Genomic DNA, 18,443 nt, shown 5'->3' on the forward strand with positions numbered 1-18,443 from the left:
TAATGAACGTTAAGACCTCTTTCCAGATTCTGGGCATCACCTATTTTGTTTCTGTGGATGTTTAGAGGAAGAAAGTTGCAAAAAAAAAAAAAAGAAGCAAAATTTTTAAAGCAGCATGTCAGTTCAAATTTAGTTTGAAGATAGGTATCCATGATAGTTATTTCCAATAAAAGGCATTTAATATAGGGACTTAGTTGCACAGTTTTTGGAAGGAACAGAAGGCAAAAAGAGAATGCAGAGAAAATTCAGATATTAATGACTGCAAGAAGCAGCTACTACCAATAGAGCTGAGGGAATAGAAGGGAAACGGAAATGTTACTAAAAACTCAGAGTTAGAGGAGGGTGTCAGGCATGGCTTAAATATCAGGATCTCTGCAGCTGTATCTTGGACCTCTGATTTGGAGAACACCATGGGTGATAGATATAGGATGTGCTAAAGGTTGCTGGAGAAGGCAGTGGCAACCTACTCCAGTACTCTTGCCTGGAAAATCCCATGGGTGGAAGAGCCTGGTAGGCTGCAGTCCATGGGGTCGCTAAGAGTCAGACACGACTGAGTGACTTCACTTTCACTTTTCACTTTCATGCATTGGAGAAGGAAATGGCAACCCACTCCAGTGTTCTTGCCTGGAGAATCCCAGGGGCAGCGGAGCCTGGTGGGCTGCCCTTTCTGGGGTCGCACAGAGTCGGATACAACTGAAGCAACTTAGCAGCAGTAGCAGCAGCAAAGTTTGCTGGAGATAGAGCCATGACTGTCCACTGCTGTCAGACGAAAACATCAAGATACTCAACAAGGAAGTCCAGGCAATGTAGTTTGCAGACTCCTAGCCCCAGCATCACAGAGCTAGGATAGGAAGGTGGGATAGGAACTGAGAGCCAATGGATACATAAAAAAGCACAAACCAAGAACCTGATATAAAGATAAACTGATTTCACATAATTGCAAAAGATTTCCTGCCAACAGGTTTCAAATCCCAGCTCTGTCCTTTGGCAAGCAGCTTCCCTCTGCTGAGCTTCAGGCTCCCCACCCATGGCAGGGGGAAGGAACTTGATGATCCCCTAGGGCCTTTCTAAGTATGAGCAGGGATTTGACAGCAGAAGCACCAGGGAGTTCTTGGGGGTTTCTGAATAATGTTGTCACTCTAGAGGATCCAATTTCAGGCTTTAGCCATCACATAAATATGACATTTCCTTTTTTCCATTCTGCAGCTACTGTTTACATGATCCAAAGCAGGCAGAGGAAGGAAGCTAGGGTTGCATTTCTCCAATATGGTGACTCTCTTAGACAAACTGATCCCAAAATAGCCGTTAAAGGGAATGTTTCCCATTTAGATAAGTGATCAAGTAACTGAAATGCAGGGTGGGGAGGTCAGGGTAGGGAGGAGCAAGTGGGAGGGGGCAAGTGAAAAGGGCAAACGTTTCTGTGCACACAGAGCCTAAGTCTACTGTGTGTCTGATCCACAGTAACAATATTTCTCCAGTCCTCTTGGCCTGGCCTTGCTCTCTGCCTCCCATGGTCTTGCTGGGAGTTCAACCATAATGTAGAAGATTGAGTTCAAGTCTCAGCACAGCCACACACTAGTCAGGAGACCTAAAGCAAGGCATTTATTTTTGCCTCCTGTGAGCCTTATTTTCCTTGCCTGCAATTCTGCCTGCCTCTCATGATTGTAAGGATAAAATGAGCTAAATTGTGTGGAAGAGTCTGCTCACTGTGGGTGCTGTTTATAAAAGTATAGTTGTTTAAAAAAAAACACATAAAGCATTAAAATGCATTTGTAAAAATGTACCAAGTATACTTAAGATTTTTGCACTTACATGTATGCTTTTTACTTCAATAAAACAATTATCAAAAAAAGTAAAACTGTAAGAAGTAAAAAGGTGGTTTAAATTTAGTTTATGAATTAAATAGTATTCTGTGATAAGAAATGATCTACTTAGATAACAAAGCCTATACTGTACTGTGCTTAGTTGTTTCTGACTCTTTGCGACCCCATGGACTGCAGCCTGCCAGGCTCTATCTATGGGGATTCGCCAGGCAAGAATACTGGAGTGAGTTGCCATGCCCTTCTCCAGGGGATCTTCCCAACCCAGGGATTGAACCCAGGTCTCCCATATAGCAGGTGGATTCTTTACCATCTGAGCCACCAGGGAAGTCCAAGAATACTGGAGTGGGTAGCCTATCCCTTCTCCAGGGGATCTTCCTGACCCAGGAATCAAACCGGGGTCTCCTGCATTGCAGGCAGATTTTTTTATTAACTGAGCTACCAGGGAAGCCCCAACAAAGCCTATAGTGTAACTCTATAATGCAGAGCTAAATACTCTAGATTTTATAGACATAGGTAAAATTCTGTAGGTAGATCATTTACTTTATTCTAGCTTTACAAAAAGGATGAATGTTTAGTGCAGAAAACTTGGGAACCATAGGAATGCACAGAGAAGAAAATAAAAATTAATTATAACGTCACCCCCATATACACAAAATTAAGATTTCTCTGTAAATTACAAATGCTACTGGACCAGGAGGGTCTGACTGGTGACAGTGTTCTTTATTCTTTTTCTTCTTTTCTATTGATACTTCCTAATAGATTCAGGAATCAAAAATTCTTGTAAGCCAGGTGGCAATGCAAAGGCCTATAGAAACCTCAAAGGTGGGATATCAAGTGAAACACCATTACAAGTGTGATGATAAATGGCAGCAGAACACTGGCCTGAAAGGAAGGGACTGTTGGGGAGTGGTGTAGGATGTGGCAATTCCAGACCATGTGCCCCAAGGGCTACATAGCTCCAGCTCATTCTTCTATATTGCCAGAGAATTTGAGTGTATAAATATGTGGAAGCCCCCAATTTTCAACTGTTAGTGCCTAAATAATGTGTTAACTCTATAAGCCAAACCAAAGACATATGCAGGTCAAATGTGATCTATGGCTTTCAATTTGAAACCTCTGCTAAAGACAGAGAGTAGAGGTGGGTTCATTGAAGGTCTTAGCCAGGGAAGTAACTGGAACAGAAAATTTCTGAGGTAGCTGGTATGAAGGAGAGATTGGAATGGGAAGAAACTAGAGGTATTAGAAAGACAATATTCCAGGTGAGTAATGACTGGTGCCTTTACTGGAGCAGTGGAAACTGGGGGGATGGTCAGTAGTTTCGAGAGAACTGAGGCAGAGAGGGGTTGGGATGCTAAGAGGGGCACCAATGTTGCAGTTTTGCCTAGAGCCCCCGGGACCCACTGTTCAAGTTTGAGGAAGGAAACGCCTTGTTCGATAACAGACGACTGTAGAAGAGGAACTGCTTAGTATTAGAGACACCTCCTCCCAAAATAGCAAAACGACTAAATAAGCCACCCATTAGTGGGGTTGAGGGAAGAGCTGAGAAGGTAGCAGAGAGGGAAGGGCATGTGGGCTGAGTGGTCTGGATCAGAGGTCAAGAGAAGAAAGGAGGAACAAAGTCAGACCAAGTCCTGTACCTTGAAGGGACTGGGGATGCTTAGTCTGAAGAAAAGGCACAAAGGAAACAGTAATTGGCTGGTTTGCCAACAAAAAAGTATTTACTGAGCATCTTCCTGTGTCAGGGTTTTAGCTGGTGCTGGTGTTTTGGGGCAACAGTGATAAGCAAAAACAAATAAAATTGATGTTGTGCTTAAGGGAGTCTTCTGGAAAGATATTGATTGAATAATCTCAGAAACAATAAGTGATGGGAAGGAGGGGGGTATAGTGTTCTGAGGGTGTGTCCCAGAGGGTGGGGACCTGTACTTCCATAGGAAATGATGATTCATCTGAGAACTAAGAGATGAGTAAGCGCTAGTGATACAAACATAGCGGAGGAAAGGCTTATAGGCTTCTGGAACAGCACGTGCAAACACCTAACTCACAGGAAGGACTGAGGAGGCCAGTGTGGTAGGAGCACCAACGAGGGACATGGGGGCTGTCTTCAAAGGCCCACAGGGCTGTTGAGTGGAAGAAAGACAAGGTTTGTTCTATGCAGTCTGCAAATGCATCCATTAGGGGTGGACACACTTTCCGTAAGAAACTGATGGGGGTGCTTAGGATCTGTTGTTTGCTTTTAGTTAAAATAAAAATTCAGTTCATTCCACATGTCCCAGACCCTGTTCTAAATAATGTCTCATGAGTCTACACAATAGCCTCAGAAAGTACATGTGCCCTTAACCACTGCTGTGTAACAAACACCTGCCAAACTCTGGCTTAAACAGCAATCATTTTATCATCCCCTCTCTTGACTATGAACGGGGTTCAGCTGGGTGGATCTTCCTTGGGGCTTGTCATGCATTTTAAGCCAGCTGGTGGCTGGGGCTGAGCTAGAATGGCTGGAAGAGCAAGGGGCATATCTCTCCAAGAGGCTTCTCTATCTCGTAGTTAGTTTGGACTGCCTCTTCACATGAGGTCTCCAGGCAGTTATAGAGCAGAGGTTTTCCTCCAGAGTAAGTCATTCAGGAGAGATAGACAGAAGTTGCCAGTCTTTATGAAGACTAGCCCTCAATATGCCACAGTGTCACTGCTGATGTATCCATTGGTCACAGCAGTCACAAGTCAGACCAGATTCAAAGGGATGAAAGAATAAAGCCCATCTTCTGATGGGGCAATGCATGTGGATAAAGGAGGGAAGGAATCAATGATGACTGTGTTGGAGATAAAGCACCACAATACTACTGTACAGATGAAGAGACTGAACCCAAGAAAGAAAGCTGCCAAGATCACAAAGCCAGCAACAAGTGGGAGAAGTAGGATGCAGACCCAGGTCTAGATGACCCCAAAACATCCTGCATTTTAAGCCCCGAGACATTCTTTCAGGGGCAGGATGGAGCAATAAGGAAAACCCTGCGTTCTGCTCCCAGTGTGGCCTCTGACTTGCTATGCGACATAGACAAGCTCCTTCCCGCCATAGGTCTCAGGCTCCTTCTCTATGCAGTGAGAGCCAGGTGGCTCTAGGATTCTGAGTGTCTGAGAATCTGTACTGCTTCCTCTGAGCTGGGTGGGCATCAACTGGCTCCTTCTCCCACTTAGCCCATCAGCCTGTCATCTCCACAGCCAGGCAGGAGCCTCTGTTGTCCCTCCTTGCCTTTCCTCTTAGCAACACTCTGGTTTGCTCTCCTAGCTGCTCTGTTTACTCAGCCCCTCCTCCACTTTCCCGTGGTAACCATAACCAGTAAGCAATGCCTTAGGTCTCTCCAGCCACCCTTAAGGGCTAGTTTCTCTTGACAAGGGACTTCATAGAGGCTGAAGCCAATATCTTTTTTATGCCAGACAACACAGCAGACTTTGCAGCTCTTTGCAAATAATCAGTAGGTCACAAGGATATGTCAAATGAAAGCTTACATAAATGAACCCATGGTCTTGTTTTGTGCAAACTGCCAAGCTGTACACTAGACAGCAAATTCATTGAGTACAGGAACTGCAGCTGATTTATTCATCATTATATCAGCTATAAAAAGAAACTGGGCCAGAGTGGGTAATCAAAACATACTTGTTGGTTGCACCAGCTAACATATTTTTTAATCCCTGCTATTCAATTCTGTAAGTTTCCACTTTATGGTCCAATTCATCCTCAAACATATTTAGGCTTAAGTTACCCTTCTTTGTCTACTCTCCTCTGTCATTCTGATTTTTTTTCTCTGTCTTTCTGAGTCTAGTTCTGTTTTTTTTTTTTTCCCTTCCCCTAGGAATATTCATTTTCAACTTAAGCCACTGAAATTTAAGCTAGCCTACATGCCTGTTCCTCTCCTGTTCAGTCTCAACTAAAACATAAGAATAAAAAGTGAGAAGGAAGATTGAGAATCAGAAGCCCTGGCTTCCAACCCATTCCTCCATCTTTGCAATATTTCTCAACTTTCTTTCTTATCATAAGTCTCAGTCTCCCCACTCATACTATAAGAGGATTGGAATAGCTTTTTAATGGATATCTTTTTAGCAATGGAAGGTTTGTACAAATCTAATTGTATGCAGAGGCAGGATGAAAGAAAAAAGTGAAAATGTTAGTTGCTCAACCGTGTCCAACTCTTTGTGACCCCATGGACTGTGGCCCACAAGGCTTCTCTGTTCATGGATTTCTTCAGGCAAGAATACTGGAGTGGGTAGCCATTCCCTTCTCCAGCTGATCTTTCCAAGCCAGAGATTGAATCTGGGTCTCCTGCACTGCAGGCAGCCTTTTTGCCATCTGAGCTACCAGGGAAGCTCTGCAGAGGCAGGATATAGAAAAGCAACTACAAGGGGAGGAGCACTGGTTGGGGTGGGGACCCAGGACCTCCCACCACCTCCCTGTGTCTGTGGCTGCCTCTGAAGGTCCTCTACTGAAGTGGGGGCTCCACTGAGCTAGGCCATCCTAAGGGCACTCCCATTGCAAGGTGGAATGATTCATAGTCCTGTTAACTCATCACACTGTCAAAAATGGCCACATCAGTAGGGATACATACTCAGTGAGTGTGAGTGAAGGTCATTCAGTAGTGTCAGACTCTTTGCAACCCCATGGACTATACAGTCCATGGAATTCTCCAGGCCACAATACTGGAGTGGATAGCCGTTCCCTTCTCCATGGGAATCTTCCCAACCCTGGGATCGAACCCAGGTCTCCCACATTGCAGGCAGATTCTTTACCAGCTGAACCACCAGGAAAACCCAAGAATACTAAACTGGGTAGCCTATCCCCTCTGCAGCGGATCTTCCTGACCCAGGAATCTAACCGGGGTCTCCTGCATTGCAGTTGGATTCTTTATCAGCTGAGCTACCATGGAAGCCCCAGATACACACTCATGTACACTCCAAATAGAAGACAGGCCGGCCCCAGAAACTGCTTTAACAAGCCTTGTCTTCTCTCTTTTTTCTTCCTTATTAGTTCAATTTTTTTTGCCATCTTTATTTTCATTTCCTGGTTTCTTCTCACATCCTTCCTCTTCCCCTCCAAAGAAGTTACTAAAAAATTCTAATCATTTCTGCTTTTACTCCTTTGATGTTATCTATTGTACCTCCCCTCCCCACACCCACCCTCAGTGTCCAAAATTACAGAGAATTCACTAACTTTTGCTTAAATTGCATCTCAATTTCTTCACCAACAAAAGTTAGTCAAAGGGACAGACTCTTATGGCCATGACAGTATATACCAGAATTCTGTGGGTATTACATTTTTTAAAAAACTACACATTTAAAATGGGACTTCCCTGGTGGCTCAGACAGCAAAGAATCTGCCCACAATGAGGAAGACCCGAGTTCGATCCCTGGGTTGGGAAGATCCCCTGGAGAAGGGAATGGCTACCCATTCCAGTTTTCTTGCTTGGAGAATCCCATGGACAGAGGAGCCTGGCCAGCTATAGCCCATAGGACAGCAAAGAGTCAGATGCAACTGAGTGACTAACATACACACACACTCACTTTTTAATAGTACTCAGAATGAAATTCAAATAGAGCAAATGAGTAAAAAAATGAAAGCAAAATTATACATCCACCTTCCCCACCAGCCCCATCTCCCAGTCCCTGGCCCTCTATATACTTCAGTTCAGTTCAGTTCAGTTCAGCCACTCAGTCATGTCCGACTCTTTGCAACCCATGAATTGCAGCACGCCAGGCCTCCCTATCCATCACCATCTCCCAGAGTTCACTCAAACTCACGTCCATCAAGTCAGTGATGCCATCCATCCATCTCATCCTCTGTCGTCCCCTTTTCCTCCTGCCCCCAATCCCTCCCAGCATCAGAGTCTTTTCCAATGAGTCAACTCTTCGCATGAGGTGGCCAAATTACTGGAGTTTCAGCTTTAGCATCATTCCTTCCAAAGAAATCCCAGGGCTGATCTCCTTCAGAATGGACTGGTTGGATCTCCTTGCAGTCCAAGGGACTCTCAAGAGTCTTTTCCAACACCACAGTTCAAAAGCATCAATTCTTTGGCGCTCAGCCTTCTTCACAGTCCAACTCTCACATCCATACATGACCACAGGAAAAACCATAGCCTTGACTAGATGGACCTTTGTTGGCAAAGTAATGTCTCTGCTTTTCAATATGCTATCTAGGTTGGTCATAACTTTCCTTCCAAGGAGTAAGTGTAATTGTTTCTAAATGTTTTTCCAAAAATGTTTGTGAAAATAGAAACATACGTTATATATACAAAAAGGTGATACACATTCTGTTTTGTTTCAACTCTTTTCATTTAATATCTTGGAAATCTTTATCACATTTATCTATCCCATCCTTTCGAACTGCAGCATAAAAGTCCACTGTAAAGTTACCCTAATTTGTTTAATCAATTTACACATCTCCTTACTGATATATATTTGTGTTTGGGGAAGATGCCATATATGATAGTTTGCTTATATAAATGGGGACATGTTATGCTGTTGTTCTATTGGCTTTTTTGCTTTATGGTATATTTTGGATATTGCTTCATATCAGCTGGTACAGAGCTACCTCTTTGTGATAAGAGTTTTTTTCTAGAGCAATTTTAGGTTCATAGCAAAATTGAGAGGAAAGCACAAAGACTTCTTATGTGCCCCCAGCCCCGCACATGCACAGCCTCCCCCACCCGAGTGCTACATTTGTTAATAGCTGATAAACCTACACTGATAAAGCATCATCACCCAAAATCTACAGTTTAGGTTTCACTCTTACACAGTTCAGTCTAAGGACTTTGACAAATGTAGAATGACATGTATCCAACATTGTAGTAACATATGGACTAATTCCACTGTCCTAAAAATCCTGAGTTCTGCCTATTCATCTTTCTCTCACCCTTCACCCCAGGAACCACTGATCTTTTTACTGTCTCCACAATTTTGCCTTTTCCAGAATGTCACAGAATCGGAGTTATAGGTAGCCTTTTCAAATTGGCTTCTTTCACTTCATAGTATGCATTATGCTTCTTCCATGTCTTTTCATGGCTTAATAGCTAATTTCTTTTTAGTGCTGAATAATATTCCTTTGTCTAAATGTACCACAGTATATTTATTCCACTTACCTACTGAAGGACATCTTGGTTGCTTCCAAGTTTGGCAAATATGAATACGGCTGCTACAAACATCCATATTTGCATAATAATCCATTGAATGTCAGCATACAACTTTATTAAGCCATTTTCTTTTTACAAACATTTAGTTTATTTCCAGTTTGGCAGCTTTTTTAATTATGCTAAACCACACTGCAAAAAATATTCTTTATATATATATCCTTTGCATATCCATGTGCATATATCTCCAAGAGAAATTTCTAGATTCCTAGCAGTGCAATTGCTGAGTCAAAAGATATGTGCATTTTAAATTTCAATAAGACATTAACAGTGTCTACCTGAGTCTGGTTCCAACCCCGAGTTTTTGCAAAGCATTCATTTTTGCAGCGTGGTAGATAAAAAACGGTTTTTGCTCTTGTTTCTGGATTTTGCATGTCAATCTACTCACTTCCTTTCCTCCCTCATTGCCCAGATGACCACACCATATGCTCCCACAGCTTGTCACACGTCCCTCTCCCTGTGTCAACCTGAATTCTCTGCTTGTGAGGTCTGTCCTGTATTTTCTTGCAGCGTTAATCACAATCTTCTATAGGAAATCAGCCCTTTGCAGGCACCCAGCCCCACAACTGCATATATATAGTGCATTTGATCTCACCACCAGGGTCTGAGGGCAGGTGGGAGAGGAGTAAAATTGCTTTACAAATATGGAAACAAAGATCTGTTACCCCAAGACCCAGGGGAGCAGTGCCGTGGTTTCTTTCCTTATCTGCTCCTTGGGCACAGCACGGCTAGGCACGTTTCTGTGAAATAGCCTCATTTATCCCACTATCAACTTCTTTTTCTAGATTTTACCTTTTCATGGCCTGCCTGCCTCCTTCTTTAATTTCTCTTAAACCTCAGCTGCTTATCCTAGCATTCAGGGGTTTTCAAAATACATAGCCTGACTCACATCTTACTGTTCCTCTCCTGATATATCAGGTGTTAACAGCTGTCCTGCAAAAGCTATTCTCCTGCAATATGTTCCTCAAACATAGTTCAAGGTTTCCCACTTCCACATTCATTCACATCATATCTCCTCTATGGTATTCTCTCTTTCTGCTCCCTGGTGACCCAAATCACATCCATCCTCAAGCCAAGCTCCATGGTCACCAACTGAATGATACATTATAATTTCTCTTTATCTTCACCCACATAACGAACAAGACCAGCCCTCTGTTGAATTCAGATCTCCTTTATACCTTTTTGGTAGCCTTTGTCACACAGTCCATCATATCATAATTTTCCTACTTAACTTCACTGTGTTACAGTAAATCTTTGGGAGGCAGCTAACTGTGTCCCCCAGAGCTTTCAGCAGTACCTGGAAGTTATAATAAGGCAGCCACCAAAACTCCCATACGTATGTCTTTAACATGAGAAAAATGCAATCATTTCATACAATTTGCTTTTATACCTCAGTGATAAAGCATGAACAACTTTCTGAGTCTGCAAGTTTTGGTTACTTCATTCTTTTTAATAACTACAATTCATAATATGTTTCTTTTAATTTAGTGAATGATTTTCCCTTTCTGAACAATTAGTTTCATTTTCATCACAAGAGAAACAGTATCTTTACATAAACACCTGACATTTAAGGAACAAATTTCCAGCAACAGAATTGCTAGGTGAAGGGATATATACATTTTAATAAATTCTACCAAATTACTCTCCAAACAGCTGTATCAATTTATTTTCTTTTTTAAAAAATCCTATCAGTCCCTTGGCTAAAGACTCTATTACCCAATGCTCTCTGCTCTTTTGGAAGACTTCCCCATGCCTTCTCCCCAGTGTTTATCTGGGGTGATGGAGAGCTGAATTAGTCCTCTTCTATTCATAATAGCAAGTTCCTAGCTCATAGTATTTACTTCAACTACATGGAAATGAAGCTTATATACTAACATCCACTACTACCCTGTAAGTTTCTTAATTGCAAGAACCTTGCCTTTTTCATTTCTTTATATTCTCCAAACCTATACTTTAAGGATGTCTAAGTAAATGGGCCTGTATATGTGTGTGTGTGTGCATGCACACACATGCATATATGTAAGGTATCTGCCTTCTGTATTCTGGACACTGTGTTGGAATATTGGGGATACAAAGATGGATAAATTAGTATTAGAAAGCAATGAGGAATGATGCTAATATAGGGTAGGTGCTACTGTTTGGGGAGATGCAAAAGCAAATACCAGAGACATCTCAAAGTTAGCAAGTTTTCCTGGAGGAAGCTGACAAAGTATGAATAAATGTGTGAGTGGTGCTGGCAGTGGGGACCATGCAGGAGATGAGGGGAGAAGGGAAGGAAGTCTAATAGTCAAAAGAGGCTGCCATGAGTGGAGGAAAGAGGCTGGATGAAGCCCAGAGGCTCAGCGCAGATAACGTCCAACCAGTCTCCCTACTGAGATAGGACAGTGCTGCCTCTTCATTGCAGCCTGCAGCGGTATGGTAGAATCTAGCTCAGAGACCCTGACAACCAGGGTGGTTCTATCTCAGCAGCCTGAATATGCAGTCCTTTCACTGAGTCTGAATTCTGAGTAAGTCATTCAGAATCAGACTTTTGATCAGACAGAGCTGTGTCGGAAGCACATCTAAGTCCTCCATCTACCTATGGTGTAATCTGTGGCAGGCTGCTTAATTTCTTTAAATCTTAGTTTTCTCATCTGTGAAATGGGAATAACTGTGCCACCTCATAATGCTCTATGAGAGGAGATAAAAGTTGAGAGTATGTATGTAAGGTGCCTATGGCCAGCTCCTGGTATATAGAGTACACACATAATAAATGAAACCTATGCCTGCTGTCTTTCAGACCCCTTAATAAACACCAAATAAATGACTAGGAAGAGATCACTTGACTCAACTTTCCCATTTTACAGATGAGGAAACTGAGGCCCAGTGAGGGGCAACTGTACAATGTGAGGCTCAGGATAGACTCTCTTCCTCTGGGCCAGCATGTGTTTCACCACCCCACAGTGATCAGACTCCACTGAGCACCTGCACCTCCTCCTCTTGAACCAGTGAAGTCTTTTCCCCTGTGGCACCAGCAAAAGGCACCTTTGGAGGGAGGCCAGCCCTGCTCCCTTTTAAGCTCCTGAAGGCTTTTCTCCTTCTTGCCCATCCTCCCCAGCTGCAGTTGGCTTTACCTTCGCCCATGGTTTCACTGTCACCCCTACTTCTTGCCTTCCTTTCTTCAAGTAGATACTTCTTGATCCCTCTAATCATTTCATCTCTACTTTTCTGCAGGGCACACAATTGCACTTTCTTTCCTTGGGCTCCAGTGCTGGGCCATGTGCAATTAGGGGATCTTCAGCCCAAGAGACTTCATGCACAATCTCTTTCCTGTGAGAGGTTTCCTGAGTGCTGTGGCTAACAGATCTTTCCATGGCTCTTCTAGGTTTAATGTTAATAATTAATTCAGCACTTACTATGTAGCAGGGCACTTCTAACCATTTTTCAGATATTAACGTATTTGTTCCTCTAAACACCTGCAAGGGGTTGTAAGATATTATCATCAATAGGCCCAATCTACAGATGAGGAAGTCGAGACACAGGGAGATTAAGTAACTTGCTCGGGGTTTGACAGCTAAGAATTGGAAGAAGCAGGGCTTCAAACCAAACAGTTGGCTCCAGAGATGCTCTGGAGTGTCTCACAGGATCAAGTCATGCTTGGGCTTTTGTCTGAAACCATCACTGACTGGCTTTGCTTCTGCCACTCCCTGACTGGTTTCTCTTGGGAGCCCATCCTTCATCAATTACTTGCACACAAACCCTCATCTCAGCAGCTGCTGCTAGGAAACCCAACCTGAGACTTCTTCCAACAATCCATTCCAAAAGTTACCACTATTAGTAGTTTGATATGTACAAAGGATTTTTTCCATGTTGGATAAATTTATTTATTCATTTAAACAACTGCCCTTAGAGAAATATGTCGTGAAATTGAAACTGCACTAGAAAATGTAAGATGACAATAAGGACAACAGTGATGATGATAATGGTAAACACTTTTTCTGAAGCACTGTGCTAAGTTCCTTAAATGTATTATTTCCTTTAACCATCAAAAGCATCCTCTGAGGGCACCACTATTCAGGGAATGCTTACACTGTAATGACAACCACCAACAGACACATCACCCCAAATCTACTCATCTTTCAAACATTATTATTTTTCTTTTGACCATGTGGCATATGGGATCTTTGTTCTGACCAGGAATCAAACCTACACCACCTGCACTGGAAGTGCAAAGTCTTAACCACCGGACCATCAGGGAAGTCCCTAAACATTTTAACTTTCATTTTGAACCAAAACCTCCAACTCAATATGGCTATATTGAAATTCATCACTCCTTCCTATCCTACAGACACTTAGGCTAAGCTGCTCTCCTCACCTCTGCTTAGCAATGGCCCCCACTCCTTTGACTCATCTCCTCAACCTCCAGCAATCCAACTTGGGCTGATTTCTTCTGTTGTCTGGTCTCTTGGTTCTCTCCCTCCCTTTCCAAACCCAGTTTTTCATACATTCTTTCTATTCCCTTAACAGTCAGCCAAGAGATTTTATACTTATTTTATACACAAACATTCTGAGGTCTAGAGACCTCAAGTATATTACCTGCAGCACTCTGTTAAGGGCAGAATCAGGACTGGAATCCAGGTCCACTTGGCTCCAAAGGCCAGGTTCTTTGCACGACAGCTGTGTGTTCCATTAGTGTGGCCTAGGGCTGAGACACCAAAGGTATGATAAGGAATTATTTTAAACACTTCAGTAACACTACACTTAATAACAGTGTAGGAATTATTTTTACCCTTTTCAATTTTCTTTTGATCTTTTAAAATATGGAGAAGGTCCTACTGAATGTTAAAACACCATTAAGTTCTCCCTGGAACTTGCTAATCTTACTTTTCAGTAAAATGAAAGCAGACTTCAGGCTTAGAACTTGGAAGGCAACAAAATCTAGCTAGAATTTATTAACATTGCTCTGTGTTCATGGTTACCTTCTATTTATGGCTGGTGACACTGGTTTTCCATGTGCAGTAGTGACAATAATACAAAATTTTCTTTAAAAATAAATGTATTTGAGTTTTAGAAATAAGTCAGCATCAAAAAAAATTATTCAGTAAGTAATAGTACACCTCCTGCTCAGAATAGCAGGACTCTCAATGGTGAAATATGCCAAAAAGAAACCAAACAAACATAGCCAAGTTGCTTTGTGGGATAGTGACAGTTTTTGCTTGCCAACTCTTTGGTAGCTCTTCAGAGCAGGAACTCATCTCCTCAATGGCCCTCAATGTGCTTCCTTCCCACTACAGGCTTGTTCAGTTCAGAATAGGAAGGCCCTTAGATGTCATCTATCCCTACCTCCCATTTAATGGCCAAAGACTACAGCTCTAAGAAAGATGACTTTTTTAAAGCTATCCAACCCCAAAGAAAGGCAATGCCAAAGAATGCCCAAACTACCACACAATTGCACTCATCTCACACGCTAGCAAAGTAATGTTCAAAATTATCCAAGCCAGGCTTCAATAGTACATGAACTGAGAAATTCCAGATGTTCAAGCTGGATTTAGAAAAGGCAGAGGAACTAGATTTAAATTGCCAACATCTGTTGGACCATCGAAAAAGCAAGAGAGTTCTGAAAAACATCTAATCTGTGGTATTGACTATGCCAAAACCTTTGACTGTATGGATCACAACTGTGGAAAATTCTTCAAGAGATGGGAATACCAGACCACCTGACCTGCCTCCTGAGAAATCTGTATGCAGGTCAAGAAGCAACAGTTAGAACTGGACATGGAACAACAGACTGGTTCCAAATCAGGAAAAGAATACGTCAAGGCTGTATATTGTCACTCTGCTTATTTAACTTATATGCAGTGTACATCACAAGAAATGCTGAACTGGATGAACCACAAGCTGGAATCAAGATTGCTGGGAGAAATATCAATAACCTCAGATACGCAGATGATATGATGCCATCCTTATGGCAAAAACTGAAAAAGAACTAAAGAGCCTCCTGATGAAAGTGAAAGAGGAGAGTGAAAAGGTTGGCTTAAAGCTCAACATTCAGAAAACTAAGATCATGGCATCCGGTCCCATCACTTCATGGCAAATAGATGGGGAAACAGTGGAAAGAATGACAGACTTTATTTTGGAAGGCTCCAAAAATCACTGCAAATGGTGACTGCAGCCATGAAATTAAAAGACACTTGCTCCTTGGAAGAAAAGTTGTGACCAAACTAGACAGCATATTAAAAAGCAGAGACATTACTTTGCTGACAAAGGTCCATCTAGCCAAAGCTATGGTTTTTTCAGTAGTCATGTATGGATGTGAGAGTTGGACTATAAAGAAATCTGAGTGCCAAAGAACTGATGCTTTTGAACTGTGGTGTTGGACTCTTGAGAGTCCCTTGGACTGCAAGGAGATCCAACCAGTCCATCCTAAAGGAAATCAGTCCTGAATATTCATTGGAAGAACTGATCCTGAAGCTGACACTCCAATACTTTGGCCACCTGATGAGAAGAACTGACTCACTGGAAAAGACCCTGATGCTGGGAAAGATTGAACTTGGGAGGAGAAGGGGACAACAGAGGATGAGATGGTTGGATGGCATCACCGACTCAATGGACATGAGTTTGAGTAAACTTTGGGAGTTGGTGATGGAGAGGGAGGCCTGGTGTGTAGCAGTTCATGGGGTTGCAAAGAGTCAGATACGACTGAACAATTGAACTGACTGACTGACTGATAGTATTATAGCTGTCCTGGGACCAGAACCTAGGTCTCCTTATGCCCAATTCATGCCCTCTCCTCTGCATCAAACTGATGATGACTTTCACTTACCATCAGACCCTGTTCATTCCCAAATCTAAAGGAGACTCCCAGAAATTCTGGTTGGATTCAGTAAGGGAAATTAAGCCCCATTCCCTAAAGCAGCTGTTACACTGCAAGCTCTTAGGAGGGTAATACTTATGTACCACCCTTGGGAAAACTGGGAAGAACAGGCACTCAAACACTTTTCTGTGGGATTTAATTCTCTTATAAAACCCCAATGGAGGAAAGCTGCTAGAGGCTAGCCCCTTTGGATGACTGACTGTCCTCCGGCCAAGAAGTCCTTCATATGACCATCTGAAGTTCCTCCTGTTTTAATTTAATGCTGTCTCTTTTTGTTCGGTCCCCCTGAGATGCAGAGAATTTATTAGCATGTATCTCATAAAACACCGGTAGAGCAGGAAATTACATTAATCTGATACAATTAGCTGCTCTGAAAGCTTTGCTGTTTGCTCTGCTTGCTTTATGGTTGCCAAGGTAATTGTAAATTGATTGTTTGATGACTTGCTCTAGGATCACTCTAGGTATTGATATTGAGACACTGACAAGCCCAAGTATGACTAGTAAGATACCTGATGGTGTAGAAGACTCTAGACCCAAAGGAACAGAAATATTCAACCTGAAGAGTAGGAGACTCTGGTGACCTCTAAGGGATTCTACCAAAATCTCAAGGACAATCTTGAAAGAGAGAGTAGACTTGTTCAAGTGCCCTCAAGGGGGCAGACTTAAGATCCATGGGTAGAAATTATCAGAAGATGGATTTCAGTTCAATATCTGGATAGTTGGAGAAACGTACACCAATGAAAAGAACTGGTGTGCTTGCTTTCATTAGAGATAGCTGTCAAAGAGTTTTGGCAGATGCACTATGTAAGGAGCTACCTAGGCTAAGAGATGCTTCATTCAAAAATCACTAACATCCCATCCAGCTATATAAGTCAATGATGAAAGTCATTTTCATCATCATTTTTCTTACTAAGGAATCAAGTTTTATTCCTTTCAAAAGTCTTTTTCACAAAAATTCAAATTAAAAATAAATTACTCATTATTTATATTCAAAGTGGCCTTTCACAATGTGATCTGATAAGACATACATTCTTTAAATACATTTTGATTCAAAAATAAGATTTCAATAATAGCTATCTCTTTTCCAAGGCAATATGCTAAGCTTTGCATGCATTTAGTCTCATTTACTGTAAACTTAATGAGGTAATACCATACAGAGATCATACTAAAGACAAACATTTGAGATCATCATTTAAAAAAAAAAACTATAGATTTTCTCAGTTTAGAGGATCATAAAGATGGAAAAAGTTTTCAAGATGGAGGTCAAAAATATTGTAAGCAATTATCCTTCAATTGGGAAGATCCCCTGGAGGAGGGCATGGCAACCTACTCCAGTATTCTTGCCAGGAGAATCCCCATGGACAGAGGAACCTGGTGGGCTACAGTCGATAGGTCACAAAGAGTCAGACACAACTGAAGCAACTGAGCACATCCCCCAATTATAAATAAATTTTTTGAAAAAGAAAAAAATACTGATGTCAAGTAGCTTACCATCTGTTTTCTTCTGGGAAACATTCAAGTCTTTCCTCCATTTTAAGTTAATTCTTGCATGTGGTGTATCATTGTGGTCTAGTTTCATTCTTTTGCATGTGTCTGTCCAGTTTTCCCAATGCTGTTTAATGAAGAAGCTGTTCTCTCCTCCACTGTATATTATTGCCTCTTTTGTTGTAAATTAATTGACCATATATATGCAAGGGTTTATTTCTGGGTCTTCTACCCTGTCCCATTAATTATGTGTTTGTTTTGATTACTACAGCTTTGTAATATAGCTTGAAACCAGAGAGCTTGATGACTCCCAATCTATTCTTCTTTCTCAAGATTGCTTTGGCTATTTGGGGTCTTTGTGGTTCCAAACACATTTTAGGATTGTTTGTTCTATTTCTATGAAAAATCCCGTTAGGATCTTGACATGAATTGCATTTCCATTTCCTTGTGTCTTCTTGAATTTCTGTCATCATTGACATCATTTTCTGATAGTTTGTTGTTAAGGATATAGAAACACAATTAATTTTTGTATGTTATTTTGTACCCTGCCACCTTACTGAATTCAATTGTTCTAACAGGTTTTGGGTGGCATCTTTAAGGTTTTCTACATAAAGTCATGTCATTGTTAGAACAATTAATTGCATTTCCATATCTTTAGCAACAAACTATCAGAAAGAGGAATTAAGAAAACCCCATTCGCAACTGCATCAAAAAGAATAACATGCCTGGGAATAAATTTGACCAAGGGGGTGAAAGAAAGACCTGTACACCGAAAATGATGTCAATGATGACAGAAATTCAAGAAGACACAAAGAAATGGAAAAATATTCTGTGCTCATGGAGTGGAAGAATTCATATCATTAAAATGACCATATTACCCAAAGAATGGACATCTTTGCCATCTTGTCCCTGATTTTAGAGGAAGAACTTTCAACCTTTCACCATGTAGTATGTTTGTTGTGAGCTTGTTATATGTGACCTTGATTAGGTTGAAGTACATTCCTTCTGTATCTACTTTGTATAAAACTCCTAGAAGAAAACATAAGTGGTAAGCTACTTGACAGTGATCTTGGCAAAAAATCTGTGAATCTGAATCCAAAAGAGAGGCAA

The 18,443-nt window shown here is 41.6% G+C and overlaps 1 long non-coding RNA gene across 1 annotated transcript in view; it reads right to left on the reverse strand.

Moving 5' to 3' along the window:
* The window catches only part of LOC129635183 (uncharacterized), a 236,949-nt gene that overhangs the window by 60,486 nt on the left and 158,020 nt on the right, over window positions 1-18,443 (reverse strand). Inside the window, exon 4 of the long non-coding RNA XR_008706142.1 lies at window positions 13,571-13,679. This is a non-coding gene — a long non-coding RNA (uncharacterized LOC129635183). The remainder of the gene's footprint in view (window positions 1-13,570; window positions 13,680-18,443) is intronic.

This window comes from Bubalus kerabau, chromosome 1 (assembly GCF_029407905.1).
Source record: "Bubalus kerabau isolate K-KA32 ecotype Philippines breed swamp buffalo chromosome 1, PCC_UOA_SB_1v2, whole genome shotgun sequence".
NCBI classification, from domain to species: domain Eukaryota; kingdom Metazoa; phylum Chordata; class Mammalia; order Artiodactyla; family Bovidae; genus Bubalus; species Bubalus kerabau.